Consider the following 15,541-nt stretch of genomic DNA (forward strand, 5'->3'; position numbering starts at 1 on the left):
ACAACATTCTTTTAGTATTCAGTAATCTAAACATAAAACACAAGAATAATTGGCATCGAAAGTATTTTAAGGCTCTTAGACTTTACATATAACATGATATACAATTTACTTCTAAGACAAACTAATCTGTTCTGCTAGGATGAAGACCTTAGTAAAGGGTGGCAACAGTAATTTTGAAGGATAACACTTTAGCTTGAGCCATTTTTCCTAAATAATGTTATTTTAGAAACAGCTTTTAGAGGAAATGCATTAATCTAAGATCTTGATTTAATGACCCCTTTTTCAACAAGTCCAAATTATTTGTCAAAATCACAATCAAAAATATAAATAGTAAATTGATAAACCCTAACAGACAGCAGGTTCGGGCATACTGATGTGCTTGTCAGGATGGCCGAGTGGTCTAAGGCGCCAGACTCAAGATTCTACTCTTCCAGTTAATGGGAATTCTGGTCTCTATAAAGAGGCGTGGGTTGAAATCCCACTTCTGACAATATTTTCTTGCTCTTTGGTTATGTTTTACACTCAAAATGACCGACATTGAGAAGTTTGCTCAGGACATCCACAGTCTTTCAATCTTTCCTCTCCCAGACATTGATATCTTGATCCCATTTATTTCTCAGCAATATGAAGCACAATGATTGAATGAATTAAAGGGCATAGAAACTTTTAAAGACCTAAGAATTGATCGATTTTCCCATCTGCATTCCAATCAAGATCAAATTACATTAGAGTTAAATTAATTACATTATTCTTAAATGATAAAGACACTATGATTAGTTTTAAAATTCTAAAGTTCAGTTCATATAGAAATTGGCTATTGAAAAAATGTATTACATAGAAACAGAGTTTGATGGCAGATAAGAACCACTTGGCCCATGTAGTCTGCTCCTTTTCATGTATCCTTTAGGCAACTTCAACCCTATTTGCTCCTTACATTTCTCTTAAGGATATTCTTATGCCTATCCGAAGCATGTTTAAATTGTTTCAACGTTTAGCTTCAACAACATCGGATGGGAGGCTTTTCTATTTATCAACTACCCTTTCTGTGAAGTAATTTTTCATCAAATTTCCTCTAAGTCTACCTCCCTCCAGTTTCAGTGCATGTCCTCGTGTTCTTGTACATCTCTTCCTTTGAAGAATAAGTATTGTTTGCACAACATTCTTTTAGTATTCAGTAATCTAAACATAAAACACAAGAATAATTGGCATTGAAAGTATTTTAAGGCTCTTAGACTTTACATATAACGTGATATACAATTTACTTCTAAGACAAACTAATCTGTTCTGCTAGGATGAAGACCTTAGTAAAGGGTGGCAACAGTAATTTTGAAGGATAACACTTTAGCTTGAGCCATTTTTCCTAAATAATGTTATTTAAGAAACAGCTTTTAGAGGAAATGCATTAATCTAAGATCTTGATTTAATGACCCCATTTTCAACAAGGCCAAATTATTTGTCAAAATCACAATCAAAAATATAAATAGTAAAATGATAAACCCTAACAGGAAGCAGGTTTGGACATACTGATGTGCATGTCAGGATGGCTGAGCGGTCTAAGGCGCCAGACTCAAGATTCTACTCTTCCAGTTAATGGGAATTCTGGTCTCTGTAAAGAGGCGTCGGTTCAAATCCCATTTCTGACAATATTTTCTTGCTCTTTGGTTATGTTTTACACTCAAAATGACCGACATTGAGAAGTATGCTCAGGACATCCACAGTCTTTCAATCTTTCCTCTCCCAGACATTGATATCTTGATCCCATTTATTTCTAAGCAATATGAAGCACAATGATTGAATGAATTAAAGGGCATAGAAACTTTTAAAGACCTAAGAATTGATCGATTTTCCCATTTACATTCCAATCAAGTTCAAACTACATTAGTCTTAAATTAATTAAATTATTCTTAAATGATAAAGACACTATGATTAGTTTTAAAATTCTAAAGTTCAGTTCATGTAGAAATTGACTGTTGAAATAATGTTTTACATAGAAACAGAATTTGATGGCAGATAAGAACCACTTGGCCCACGTAGTCTGCTCCTTTTCATGTATCCTTTAGGCAACTTCAACCCTATTTGCTCCTTACATTTCTTTTAAGGATATTCTTATGCCTATCCCAAGCGTATTTAAATTGTTTCACCATTTAGCTTCAACAACATCGGATGGGAGGCTTTTCTATTTATCAATTACCCTTTCTGTGAAGTAATTTTTCTTCAAATTTCCTCTAAGTCTACCTCCCTTCAGTTTCAGTGCATGTCCTCATGTTCTTGTACATCTCTTCCTTTGAAGAATAAATATTGTTTGCACAACATTCTTTTAGTATTCAGTAATCTAAACATAAAACACAAGAATAATTGGCATCGAAAGTATTTTAAGGCTCTTAGACTTTACATATAACATGATATACAATTTTCTTCTAAGACAAACTAATCTGTTCTGCTAGGATGAAGACCTTAGTAAAGGGTGGCAACAGTAATTTTGAAGGATAAAACTTTAGCTTGAGCCATTTTTCCTAAATAATGTTATTTAAGAAACAGCTTTTAGAGGAAATGCATAAATCTAAGATCTTGATTTAATGACCCCTTTTTCAACAAGTCCAAATTATTTGTCAAAATCACAATCAAAAATATAAATAGTAAAATGATAAACCCTAACAGGAAGCAGGTTCGGATATACTGACGTGCTTGTCAGGATGGCCGAGTGGTCTAAGGCGCCAGACTAAAGATTCTACTCTTCCAGTTAATGGGAATTCTTGTCTCTGTAAAGAGGCGTAGGTTCAAATCCCACTTCTGATAATATTTTCTTACTCTTTGGTTATGTTTTACACTCAAAATGACTGACATTGAGAAGCATGCTCAGGACATCCACAGTCTTTCAATCTTTCATCTCCCAGACATTGATATCTTGATCCCATTTATTTCTCAGCAATATGAAGCACAATGATTGAATGAATTAAAGGGCATAGAAACTTTTAAAGACCTAAGAATTGATCGATTTTCCCATCTGCATTCCAATCAAGATCAAATTACATTAGAGTTAAATTAATTACATTATTCTTAAATGATAAAGACACTATGATTAGTTTTAAAATTCTAAAGTTCAGTTCATGTAGAAATTGGCTATTGAAATAATGTATTACATAGAAACAGAATTTGATGGCAGATAAGAACCACTTGGCCCATGTAGTCTGCTCCTTTTCATGTATCCTTTAGGCAACTTCAACCCTATTTGCTCCTTACATTTCTCTTAAGGATATTCTTATGCCTATCCGAAGCGTGTTTAAATTGTTTCACCGTTTAGCTTCAACAACATCGGATGGGAGGCTTTTCTATTTATCAACTACCCTTTCTGTGAAGTAATTTTTCATCAAATTTCCTCTAAGTCTACCTCCCTCCAGTTTCAGTGCATGTCCTCGTGTTCTTGTACATCTCTTCCTTTGAAGAATAAGTATTGTTTGCACAACATTCTTTTAGTATTCAGTAATCTAAACATAAAACACAAGAATAATTGGCATTGAAAGTATTTTAAGGCTCTTAGACTTTACATATAACGTGATATACAATTTACTTCTAAGACAAACTAATCTGTTCTGCTAGGATGAAGACCTCAGTAAAGGGTAGCAACAGTAATTTTGAAGGATAACACTTTAGCTTGAGCCATTTTTCCTAAATAATGTTATTTAAGAAACAGCTTTTAGAGGAAATGCATTAATCTAAGATCTTGATTTAATGACCCCATTTTCAACAAGGCCAAATTATTTGTCAAAATCACAATCAAAAATATAAATAGTAAAATGATAAACCCTAACAGGAAGCAGGTTTGGACATACTGATGTGCATGTCAGGATGGCTGAGCGGTCTAAGGCGCCAGACTCAAGATTCTACTCTTCCAGTTAATGGGAATTCTGGTCTCTGTAAAGAGGCGTGGGTTCAAATCCCACTTCTGACAATATTTTCTTGCTCTTTGGTTATGTTTTACACTCAAAATGACCGACATTGAGAAGTATGCTCAGGACATCCACAGTCTTTCAATCTTTCCTCTCCCAGACATTGATATCTTGATCCCATTTATTTCTAAGCAATATGAAGCACAATGATTGAATGAATTAAAGGGCATAGAAACTGTTAAAGACCTAAGAATTGATCGATTTTCCCATCTACATTCCAATCAAGATCAAATTACATTAGAGTTAAATTAATTTAATTATTCTTAAATGATAAAGACACTATGATTAGTTTTAAAATTCTAAAGTTCAGTTCATGTAGAAATTGACTGTTGAAATAATGTTTTACATAGAAACAGAATTTGATGGCAGATAAGAACCACTTGGCCCACGTAGTCTGCTCCTTTTCATGTATCCTTTAGGCAACTTCAATCCTATTTGCTCCTTACATTTCTCTTAAGGATATTCTTATGCCTATCCCAAGCGTGTTTAAATTGTTTCACCATTTAGCTTCAACAACATCGGATGGGAGGCTTTTCTATTTATCAACTACCCTTTCTGTGAAGTAATTTTTCTTCAAATTTCCTCTAAGTCTACCTCCCTCCAGTTTCAGTGCATGTCCTCGTGTTCTTGTACATCTCTTCCTTTGAAGAATAAGTATTGTTTGCACAACATTCTTTTAGTATTCAGTAATCTAAACATAAAACACAAGAATAATTGGCATCGAAAGTATTTTAAGGCTCTTAGACTTTACATATAACGTGATATACAATTTACTTCTAAGACAAACTAATCTGTTCTGCTAGGATGAAGACCTTAGTAAAGGGTGGCAACAGTAATTTTGAAGGATAACACTTTAGCTTGAGCCATTTTTCCTAAATAATGTTATTTAAGAAACAGCTTTTAGAGGAAATGCATTAATCTAAGATCTTGATTTAATGACCCCTTTTTCAACAAGGCCAAATTATTTGTCAAAATCACAATCAAAAATATAAATAGTAAAATGATAAACCCTAACAGGAAGCAGGTTTGGACATACTGATGTGCTTGTCAGGATGGCCGAGCGGTCTAAGACACCAGACTCAAGATTCTACTCTTCCAGTTAATGGGAATTCTGGTCTCTGTAAAGAGGCGTAGGTTCAAATCCCACTTCTGACAATATATTTTTGCTCTTTGGTTATGTTTTACACTCAAAATGACTGACATTGAGAAGTATGCTCAGGACATCCACAGTCTTTCAATCTTTCCTCTCCCAGACATTGATATCTTGATCCCATTTATTTCTAAGCAATATGAAGCACAATGATTGAATGAATTAAAGGGCATAGAAACTTTTAAAGACCTAAGAATTGATCGATTTTCCCATTTACATTCCAATCAAGTTCAAACTACATTAGTCTTAAATTAATTAAATTATTCTTAAATGATAAAGACACTATGATTAGTTTTAAAATTCTAAAGTTCAGTTCATGTAGAAATTGGCGGTTGAAATAATGTTTTACATAGAAACAGAATTTGATGGCAGATAAGAACCACTTGGCCCACGTAGTCTGCTCCTTTTCATGTATCCTTTAGGCAACTTCAACCCTATTTGCTCCTTACATTTCTTTTAAGGATATTCTTATGCCTATCCCAAGCGTATTTAAATTGTTTCACCATTTAGCTTCAACAACATCGGATGGGAGGCTTTTCTATTTATCAATTACCCTTTCTGTGAAGTAATTTTTCTTCAAATTTCCTCTAAGTCTACCTCCCTTCAGTTTCAGTGCATGTCCTCATGTTCTTGTACATCTCTTCCTTTGAAGAATAAATATTGTTTGCACAACATTCTTTTAGTATTCAGTAATCTAAACATAAAACACAAGAATAATTGGCATCGAAAGTATTTTAAGGCTCTTAGACTTTACATATAACATGATATACAATTTTCTTCTAAGACAAACTAATCTGTTCTGCTAGGATGAAGACCTCAGTAAAGGGTGGCAACAGTAATTTTGAAGGATAAAACTTTAGCTTGAGCCATTTTTCCTAAATAATGTTATTTAAGAAACAGCTTTTAGAGGAAATGCATAAATCTAAGATCTTGATTTAATGACCCCTTTTTCAACAAGTCCAAATTATTTGTCAAAATCACAATCAAAAATATAAATAGTAAATTGATAAACCCTAACAGACAGCAGGTTCGGGCATACTGATGTGCTTGTCAGGATGGCCGAGTGGTCTAAGGCGCCAGACTCAAGATTCTACTCTTCCAGTTAATGGGAATTCTGGTCTCTATAAAGAGGCGTGGGTTGAAATCCCACTTCTGACAATATTTTCTTGCTCTTTGGTTATGTTTTACACTCAAAATGACCGACATTGAGAAGTTTGCTCAGGACATCCACAGTCTTTCAATCTTTCCTCTCCCAGACATTGATATCTTGATCCCATTTATTTCTCAGCAATATGAAGCACAATGATTGAATGAATTAAAGGGCATAGAAACTTTTAAAGACCTAAGAATTGATCGATTTTCCCATCTGCATTCCAATCAAGATCAAATTACATTAGAGTTAAATTAATTACATTATTCTTAAATGATAAAGACACTATGATTAGTTTTAAAATTCTAAAGTTCAGTTCATATAGAAATTGGCTATTGAAATAATGTATTACATAGAAACAGAGTTTGATGGCAGATAAGAACCACTTGGCCCATGTAGTCTGCTCCTTTTCATGTATCCTTTAGGCAACTTCAACCCTATTTGCTCCTTACATTTCTCTTAAGGATATTCTTATGCCTATCCGAAGCGTGTTTAAATTGTTTCAACGTTTAGCTTCAACAACATCGGATGGGAGGCTTTTCTATTTATCAACTACCCTTTCTGTGAAGTAATTTTTCATCAAATTTCCTCTAAGTCTACCTCCCTCCAGTTTCAGTGCATGTCCTCGTGTTCTTGTACATCTCTTCCTTTGAAGAATAAGTATTGTTTGCACAACATTCTTTTAGTATTCAGTAATCTAAACATAAAACACAAGAATAATTGGCATTGAAAGTATTTTAAGGCTCTTAGACTTTACATATAACGTGATATACAATTTACTTCTAAGACAAACTAATCTGTTCTGCTAGGATGAAGACCTCAGTAAAGGGTGGCAACAGTAATTTTGAAGGATAACACTTTAGCTTGAGCCATTTTTCCTAAATAATGTTATTTAAGAAACAGCTTTTAGAGGAAATGCATTAATCTAAGATCTTGATTTAATGACCCCATTTTCAACAAGGCCAAATTATTTGTCAAAATCACAATCAAAAATATAAATAGTAAAATGATAAACCCTAACAGGAAGCAGGTTTGGACATACTGATGTGCATGTCAGGATGGCTGAGCGGTCTAAGGCGCCAGACTCAAGATTCTACTCTTCCAGTTAATGGGAATTCTGGTCTCTGTAAAGAGGCGTCGGTTCAAATCCCATTTCTGACAATATTTTCTTGCTCTTTGGTTATGTTTTACACTCAAAATGACCGACATTGAGAAGTATGCTCAGGACATCCACAGTCTTTCAATCTTTCCTCTCCCAGACATTGATATCTTGATCCCATTTATTTCTAAGCAATATGAAGCACAATGATTGAATGAATTAAAGGGCATAGAAACTTTTAAAGACCTAAGAATTGATCGATTTTCCCATTTACATTCCAATCAAGTTCAAACTACATTAGTCTTAAATTAATTAAATTATTCTTAAATGATAAATACACTATGATTAGTTTTAAAATTCTAAAGTTCAGTTCATGTAGAAATTGACTGTTGAAATAATGTTTTACATAGAAACAGAATTTGATGGCAGATAAGAACCACTTGGCCCACGTAGTCTGCTCCTTTTCATGTATCCTTTAGGCAACTTCAACCCTATTTGCTCCTTACATTTCTTTTAAGGATATTCTTATGCCTATCCCAAGCGTATTTAAATTGTTTCACCATTTAGCTTCAACAACATCGGATGGGAGGCTTTTCTATTTATCAATTACCCTTTCTGTGAAGTAATTTTTCTTCAAATTTCCTCTAAGTCTACCTCCCTTCAGTTTCAGTGCATGTCCTCATGTTCTTGTACATCTCTTCCTTTGAAGAATAAATATTGTTTGCACAACATTCTTTTAGTATTCAGTAATCTAAACATAAAACACAAGAATAATTGGCATCGAAAGTATTTTAAGGCTCTTAGACTTTACATATAACATGATATACAATTTTCTTCTAAGACAAACTAATCTGTTCTGCTAGGATGAAGACCTTAGTAAAGGGTGGCAACAGTAATTTTGAAGGATAAAACTTTAGCTTGAGCCATTTTTCCTAAATAATGTTATTTAAGAAACAGCTTTTAGAGGAAATGCATAAATCTAAGATCTTGATTTAATGACCCCTTTTTCAACAAGTCCAAATTATTTGTCAAAATCACAATCAAAAATATAAATAGTAAAATAATAAACCCTAACAGGAAGCAGGTTCGGATATACTGATGTGCTTGTCAGGATGGCCGAGTGGTCTAAGGAGCCAGACTAAAGATTCTACTCTTCCAGTTAATGGGAATTCTTGTCTCTGTAAAGAGGCGTAGGTTCAAATCCCACTTCTGATAATATTTTCTTACTCTTTGGTTATGTTTTACACTCAAAATGACCGACATTGAGAAGCATGCTCAGGACATCCACAGTCTTTCAATCTTTCATCTCCCAGACATTGATATCTTGATCCCATTTATTTCTCAGCAATATGAAGCACAATGATTGAATGAATTAAAGGGCATAGAAACTTTTAAAGACCTAAGAATTGATCGATTTTCCCATCTGCATTCCAATCAAGATCAAATTACATTAGAGTTAAATTAATTACATTATTCTTAAATGATAAAGACACTATGATTAGTTTTAAAATTCTAAAGTTCAGTTCATGTAGAAATTGGCTATTGAAATAATGTATTACATAGAAACAGAATTTGATGGCAGATAAGAACCACTTGGCCCATGTAGTCTGCTCCTTTTCATGTATCCTTTAGGCAACTTCAACCCTATTTGCTCCTTACATTTCTCTTAAGGATATTCTTATGCCTATCCGAAGCGTGTTTAAATTGTTTCACCGTTTAGCTTCAACAACATCGGATGGGAGGCTTTTCTATTTATCAACTACCCTTTCTGTGAAGTAATTTTTCATCAAATTTCCTCTAAGTCTACCTCCCTCCAGTTTCAGTGCATGTCCTCGTGTTCTTGTACATCTCTTCCTTTGAAGAATAAGTATTGTTTGCACAACATTCTTTTAGTATTCAGTAATCTAAACATAAAACACAAGAATAATTGGCATTGAAAGTATTTTAAGGCTCTTAGACTTTACATATAACGTGATATACAATTTACTTCTAAGACAAACTAATCTGTTCTGCTAGGATGAAGACCTCAGTAAAGGGTAGCAACAGTAATTTTGAAGGATAACACTTTAGCTTGAGCCATTTTTCCTAAATAATGTTATTTAAGAAACAGCTTTTAGAGGAAATGCATTAATCTAAGATCTTGATTTAATGACCCCATTTTCAACAAGGCCAAATTATTTGTCAAAATCACAATCAAAAATATAAATAGTAAAATGATAAACCCTAACAGGAAGCAGGTTTGGACATACTGATGTGCATGTCAGGATGGCTGAGCGGTCTAAGGTGCCAGACTCAATATTCTACTTTTCCAGTTAATGGGAATTCTGGTCTCTGTAAAGAGGCGTGGGTTCAAATCCCACTTCTGACAATATTTTCTTGCTCTTTGGTTATGTTTTACACTCAAAATGACCGACATTGAGAAGTATGCTCAGGACATCCACAGTCTTTCAATCTTTCCTCTCCCAGACATTGATATCTTGATCCCATTTATTTCTAAGCAATATGAAGCACAATGATTGAATGAATTAAAGGGCATAGAAACTGTTAAAGACCTAAGAATTGATCGATTTTCCCATCTACATTCCAATCAAGATCAAATTACATTAGAGTTAAATTAATTTAATTATTCTTAAATGATAAAGACACTATGATTAGTTTTAAAATTCTAAAGTTCAGTTCATGTAGAAATTGACTGTTGAAATAATGTTTTACATAGAAACAGAATTTGATGGCAGATAAGAACCACTTGGCCCACGTAGTCTGCTCCTTTTCATGTATCCTTTAGGCAACTTCAACCCTATTTGCTCCTTACATTTCTCTTAAGGATATTCTTATGCCTATCCCAAGCGTGTTTAAATTGTTTCACCATTTAGCTTCAACAACATCGGATGGGAGGCTTTTCTATTTATCAACTACCCTTTCTGTGAAGTAATTTTTCTTCAAACCTCCTCTAAGTCTACCTCCCTCCAGTTTCAGTGCATGTCCTCGTGTTCTTGTACATCTCTTCCTTTGAAGAATAAGTATTGTTTGCACAACATTCTTTTAGTATTCAGTAATCTAAACATAAAACACAAGAATAATTGGCATCGAAAGTATTTTAAGGCTCTTAGACTTTACATATAACGTGATATACAATTTACTTCTAAGACAAACTAATCTGTTCTGCTAGGATGAAGACCTTAGTAAAGGGTGGCAACAGTAATTTTGAAGGATAACACTTTAGCTTGAGCCATTTTTCCTAAATAATGTTATTTAAGAAACAGCTTTTAGAGGAAATGCATTAATCTAAGATCTTGATTTAATGACCCCTTTTTCAACAAGGCCAAATTATTTGTCAAAATCACAATCAAAAATATAAATAGTAAAATGATAAACCCTAACAGGAAGCAGGTTTGGACATACTGATTTGCTTGTCAGGATGGCCGAGCGGTCTAAGACACCAGACTCAAGATTCTACTCTTCCAGTTAATGGGAATTCTGGTCTCTGTAAAGAGGCGTAGGTTCAAATCCCACTTCTGACAATATATTTTTGCTCTTTGGTTATGTTTTACACTCAAAATGACTGACATTGAGAAGTATGCTCAGGACATCCACAGTCTTTCAATCTTTCCTCTCCCAGACATTGATATCTTGATCCCATTTATTTCTAAGCAATATGAAGCACAATGATTGAATGAATTAAAGGGCATAGAAACTTTTAAAGACCTAAGAATTGATCGATTTTCCCATTTACATTCCAATCAAGTTCAAACTACATTAGTCTTAAATTAATTAAATTATTCTTAAATGATAAAGACACTATGATTAGTTTTAAAATTCTAAAGTTCAGTTCATGTAGAAATTGGCGGTTGAAATAATGTTTTACATAGAAACAGAATTTGATGGCAGATAAGAACCACTTGGCCCACGTAGTCTGCTCCTTTTCATGTATCCTTTAGGCAACTTCAACCCTATTTGCTCCTTACATTTCTTTTAAGGATATTCTTATGCCTATCCCAAGCGTATTTAAATTGTTTCACCATTTAGCTTCAACAACATCGGATGGGAGGCTTTTCTATTTATCAATTACCCTTTCTGTGAAGTAATTTTTCTTCAAATTTCCTCTAAGTCTACCTCCCTTCAGTTTCAGTGCATGTCCTCATGTTCTTGTACATCTCTTCCTTTGAAGAATAAGTATTGTTTGCACAACATTCTTTTAGTATTCAGTAATCTAAACATAAAACACAAGAATAATTGGCATCGAAAGTATTTTAAGGCTCTTAGACTTTACATATAACGTGATATACAATTTACTTCTAAGACAAACTAATCTGTTCTGCTAGGATGAAGACCTCAGTAAAGGGTAGCAACAGTAATTTTGAAGGATAACACTTTAGCTTGAGCCATTTTTCCTAAATAATGTTATTTAAGAAACAGCTTTTAGAGGAAATGCATTAATCTAAGATCTTGATTTAATGACCCCATTTTCAACAAGGCCAAATTATTTGTCAAAATCACAATCAAAAATATAAACAGTAAAATGATAAACCCTAACAGGAAGCAAGTTTGGACATACTGATATGCATGTCAGGATGGCTGAGCGGTCTAAGGCGCCAGACTCAAGATTCTACTCTTCCAGTTAATGGGAATTCTGGTCTCTGTAAAGATGCGTGGGTTCAAATCCCACTTCTGACAATATTTTCTTGCTCTTTGGTTATGTTTTACACTCAAAATGACCGACATTGAGAAGTATGCTCAGGACATCCACAGACTTTCAATCTTTCCTCACCCAGACATTGATATCTTGATCCCATTTATTTCTAAGCAATATGAAGCACAATGATTGAATGAATTAAAGGGCATAGAAACTGTTAAAGACCTAAGAATTGATCGATTTTCCCATCTACATTCCAATCAAGATCAAATTACATTAGAGTTAAATTAATTAAATTATTCTTAAATGATAAAGACACTATGATTAGTTTTAAAATTCTAAAGTTCAGTTCATGTAGAAATTGACTGTTGAAATAATGTTTTACATAGAAACAGAATTTGATGGCAGATAAGAACCACTTGGCCCACGTAGTCTGCTCCTTTTCATGTATCCTTTAGGCAACTTCAATCCTATTTGCTCCTTACATTTCTCTTAAGGATATTCTTATGCCTATCCCAAGCGTGTTTAAATTGTTTCACCATTTAGCTTCAACAACATCGGATGGGAGGCTTTTCTATTTATCAACTACCCTTTCTGTGAAGTAATTTTTCTTCAAATTTCCTCTAAGTCTACCTCCCTCCAGTTTCAGTGCATGTCCTCGTGTTCTTGTACATCTCTTCCTTTGAAGAATAAGTATTGTTTGCACAACATTCTTTTAGTATTCAGTAATCTAAACATAAAACACAAGAATAATTGGCATCGAAAGTATTTTAAGGCTCTTAGACTTTACATATAACGTGATATACAATTTACTTCTAAGACAAACTAATCTGTTCTGCTAGGATGAAGACCTTAGTAAAGGGTGGCAACAGTAATTTTGAAGGATAACACTTTAGCTTGAGCCATTTTTCCTAAATAATGTTATTTAAGAAACAGCTTTTAGAGGAAATGCATTAATCTAAGATCTTGATTTAATGACCCCTTTTTCAACAAGGCCAAATTATTTGTCAAAATCACAATCAAAAATATAAATAGTAAAATGATAAACCCTAACAGGAAGCAGGTTTGGACATACTGATGTGCTTGTCAGGATGGCCGAGCGGTCTAAGACACCAGACTCAAGATTCTACTCTTCCAGTTAATGGGAATTCTGGTCTCTGTAAAGAGGCGTAGGTTCAAATCCCACTTCTGACAATATATTTTTGCTCTTTGGTTATGTTTTACACTCAAAATGACTGACATTGAGAAGTATGCTCAGGACATCCACAGTCTTTCAATCTTTCCTCTCGCAGACATTGATATCTTGATCCCATTTATTTCTCAGCAATATGAAGCACAATGATTGAATGAATTAAAGGGCATAGAAACTTTTAAAGACCTAAGAATTGATCGATTTTCCCATCTGCATTCCAATCAAGATCAAATTACATTAGAGTTAAATTAATTACATTATTCTTAAATGATAAAGACACTATGATTAGTTTTAAAATTCTAAAGTTCAGTTCATATAGAAATTGGCTATTGAAATAATGTATTACATAGAAACAGAATTTGATGGCAGATAAGAACCACTTGGCCAATGTAGTCTGCTCCTTTTCATGTATCCTTTAGGCAACTTCAATCCTATTTGCTCCTTACATTTCTCTTAAGGATATTCTTATGCCTATCCCAAGCGTGTTTAAATTGTTTCACCATTTAGCTTCAACAACATCGGATGGGAGGCTTTTCTATTTATCAACTACCCTTTCTGTGAAGTAATTTTTCTTCAAATTTCCTCTAAGTCTACCTCCCTCCAGTTTCAGTGCATGTCCTCGTGTTCTTGTACATCTCTTCCTTTGAAGAATAAGTATTGTTTGCACAACATTCTTTTAGTATTCAGTTATCTAAACATAAAACACAAGAATAATTGGCATCGAAAGTATTTTAAGGCTCTTAGACTTTACATATAACGTGATATACAATTTACTTCTAAGACAAACTAATCTGTTCTGCTAGGATGAAGACCTTAGTAAAGGGTGGCAACAGTAATTTTGAAGGATAATACTTTAGCTTGAGCCATTTTTCCTAAATAATGTTATTTAAGAAACAGCTTTTAGAGGAAATGCATTAATCTAAGATCTTGATTTAATGACCCCTTTTTCAACAAGGCCAAATTATTTGTCAAAATCACAATCAAAAATATAAATAGTAAAATGATAAACCCTAACAGGAAGCAGGTTTGGACATACTGATGTGCTTGTCAGGATGGCCGAGCGGTCTAAGACACCAGACTCAAGATTCTACTCTTCCAGTTAATGGGAATTCTGGTCTCTGTAAAGAGGCGTAGGTTCAAATCCCACTTCTGACAATATATTTTTGCTCTTTGGTTATGTTTTACACTCAAAATTACTGACATTGAGAAGTATGCTCAGGACATCCACAGTCTTTCAATCTTTCCTCTCCCAGACATTGATATCTTGATCCCATTTATTTATAAGCAATATGAAGCACAATGATTGAATGTATTAAAGGGCATAGAAACTTTTAAAGACCTAAGAATTGATCGATTTTCCCATCTACATTCCAATCAAGATCAAATTACATTAGAGTTAAATTAATTAAATTATTCTTAAATGATAAAGACACTATGATTAGTTTTAAAATTCTAAAGTTCAGTTCATGTAGAAATTGACTGTTGAAATAATGTTTTACATAGAAACAGAATTTGATGGCAGATAAGAACCACTTGGCCCACATAGTCTGCTCCTTTTCATGTATCCTTTAGGCAACTTCAATCCTATTTGCTCCTTACATTTCTCTTAAGGATATTCTTATGCCTATCCCAAGCGTGTTTAAATTGTTTCACCGTTTAGCTTCAACAACATCGGATGGGAGGCTTTTCTATTTATCAACTACCCTTTCTGTGAAGTAATTTTTCTTCAAATTTCCTCTAAGTCTACCTCCCTCCAGTTTCAGTGCATGTCCTCGTGTTCTTGTACATCTCTTCCTTTGAAGAATAAGTATTGTTTGCACAACATTCTTTTAGTATTCAGTAATCTAAACATAAAACACAAGAATAATTGGCATCGAAAGTATTTTAAGGCTCTTAGACTTTACATATAACGTGATATACAATTTACTTCTAAGACAAACTAATCTGTTCTGCTAGGATGAAGACCTTAGTAAAGGGTGGCAACAGTAATTTTGAAGGATAACACTTTAGCTTGAGCCATTTTTCCTAAATAATGTTATTTAAGAAACAGCTTCTAGAGGAAATGCATTAATCTAAGATCTTGATTTAATGACCCCTTTTTCAACAAGGCCAAATTATTTGTCAAAATCACAATCAAAAATATAAATAGTAAAATGATAAACCCTAACAGGAAGCAGGTTTGGACATACTGATGTGCTTGTCAGGATGGCCGAGCGGTCTAAGACACCAGACTCAAGATTCTACTCTTCCAGTTAATGGGAATTCTGGTCTCTGTAAAGAGGCGTAGCTTCAAATCCCACTTCTGACAATATATTTTTGCTCTTTGGTTATGTTTTACACTCAAAATGACTGACATTGAGAAGTATGCTC

General features: G+C 33.8%; 4 non-coding genes across 4 annotated transcripts; all 4 read left to right on the forward strand.

Moving 5' to 3' along the window:
* Positions 1 to 381: 381 nt before the first annotated feature.
* On the forward strand, positions 382 to 490 carry TRNAL-CAA (transfer RNA leucine (anticodon CAA)). The gene is made up of 2 exons: positions 382 to 419; positions 445 to 490. It is a non-coding gene; the product is annotated as a tRNA-Leu (tRNA).
* A 2,197-nt stretch (positions 491 to 2,687) lies between these two features.
* Positions 2,688 to 2,796, forward strand: TRNAF-AAA (transfer RNA phenylalanine (anticodon AAA)). Its single transcript has 2 exons — positions 2,688 to 2,725; positions 2,751 to 2,796. It is a non-coding gene; the product is annotated as a tRNA-Phe (tRNA).
* A 1,044-nt stretch (positions 2,797 to 3,840) lies between these two features.
* On the forward strand, positions 3,841 to 3,949 carry TRNAL-CAA (transfer RNA leucine (anticodon CAA)). Its single transcript has 2 exons — positions 3,841 to 3,878; positions 3,904 to 3,949. It is a non-coding gene; the product is annotated as a tRNA-Leu (tRNA).
* Positions 3,950 to 6,146: 2,197 nt separating this feature from the next.
* TRNAL-CAA (transfer RNA leucine (anticodon CAA)) lies at positions 6,147 to 6,255 on the forward strand. Its single transcript has 2 exons — positions 6,147 to 6,184; positions 6,210 to 6,255. It is a non-coding gene; the product is annotated as a tRNA-Leu (tRNA).
* Positions 6,256 to 15,541: the final 9,286 nt, after the last annotated feature.

This window comes from Taudactylus pleione, unplaced genomic scaffold, assembly GCF_031769625.1.
Source record: "Taudactylus pleione unplaced genomic scaffold, aTauple2 ptg000612l, whole genome shotgun sequence".
Lineage (NCBI taxonomy): Eukaryota > Metazoa > Chordata > Amphibia > Anura > Myobatrachidae > Taudactylus > Taudactylus pleione.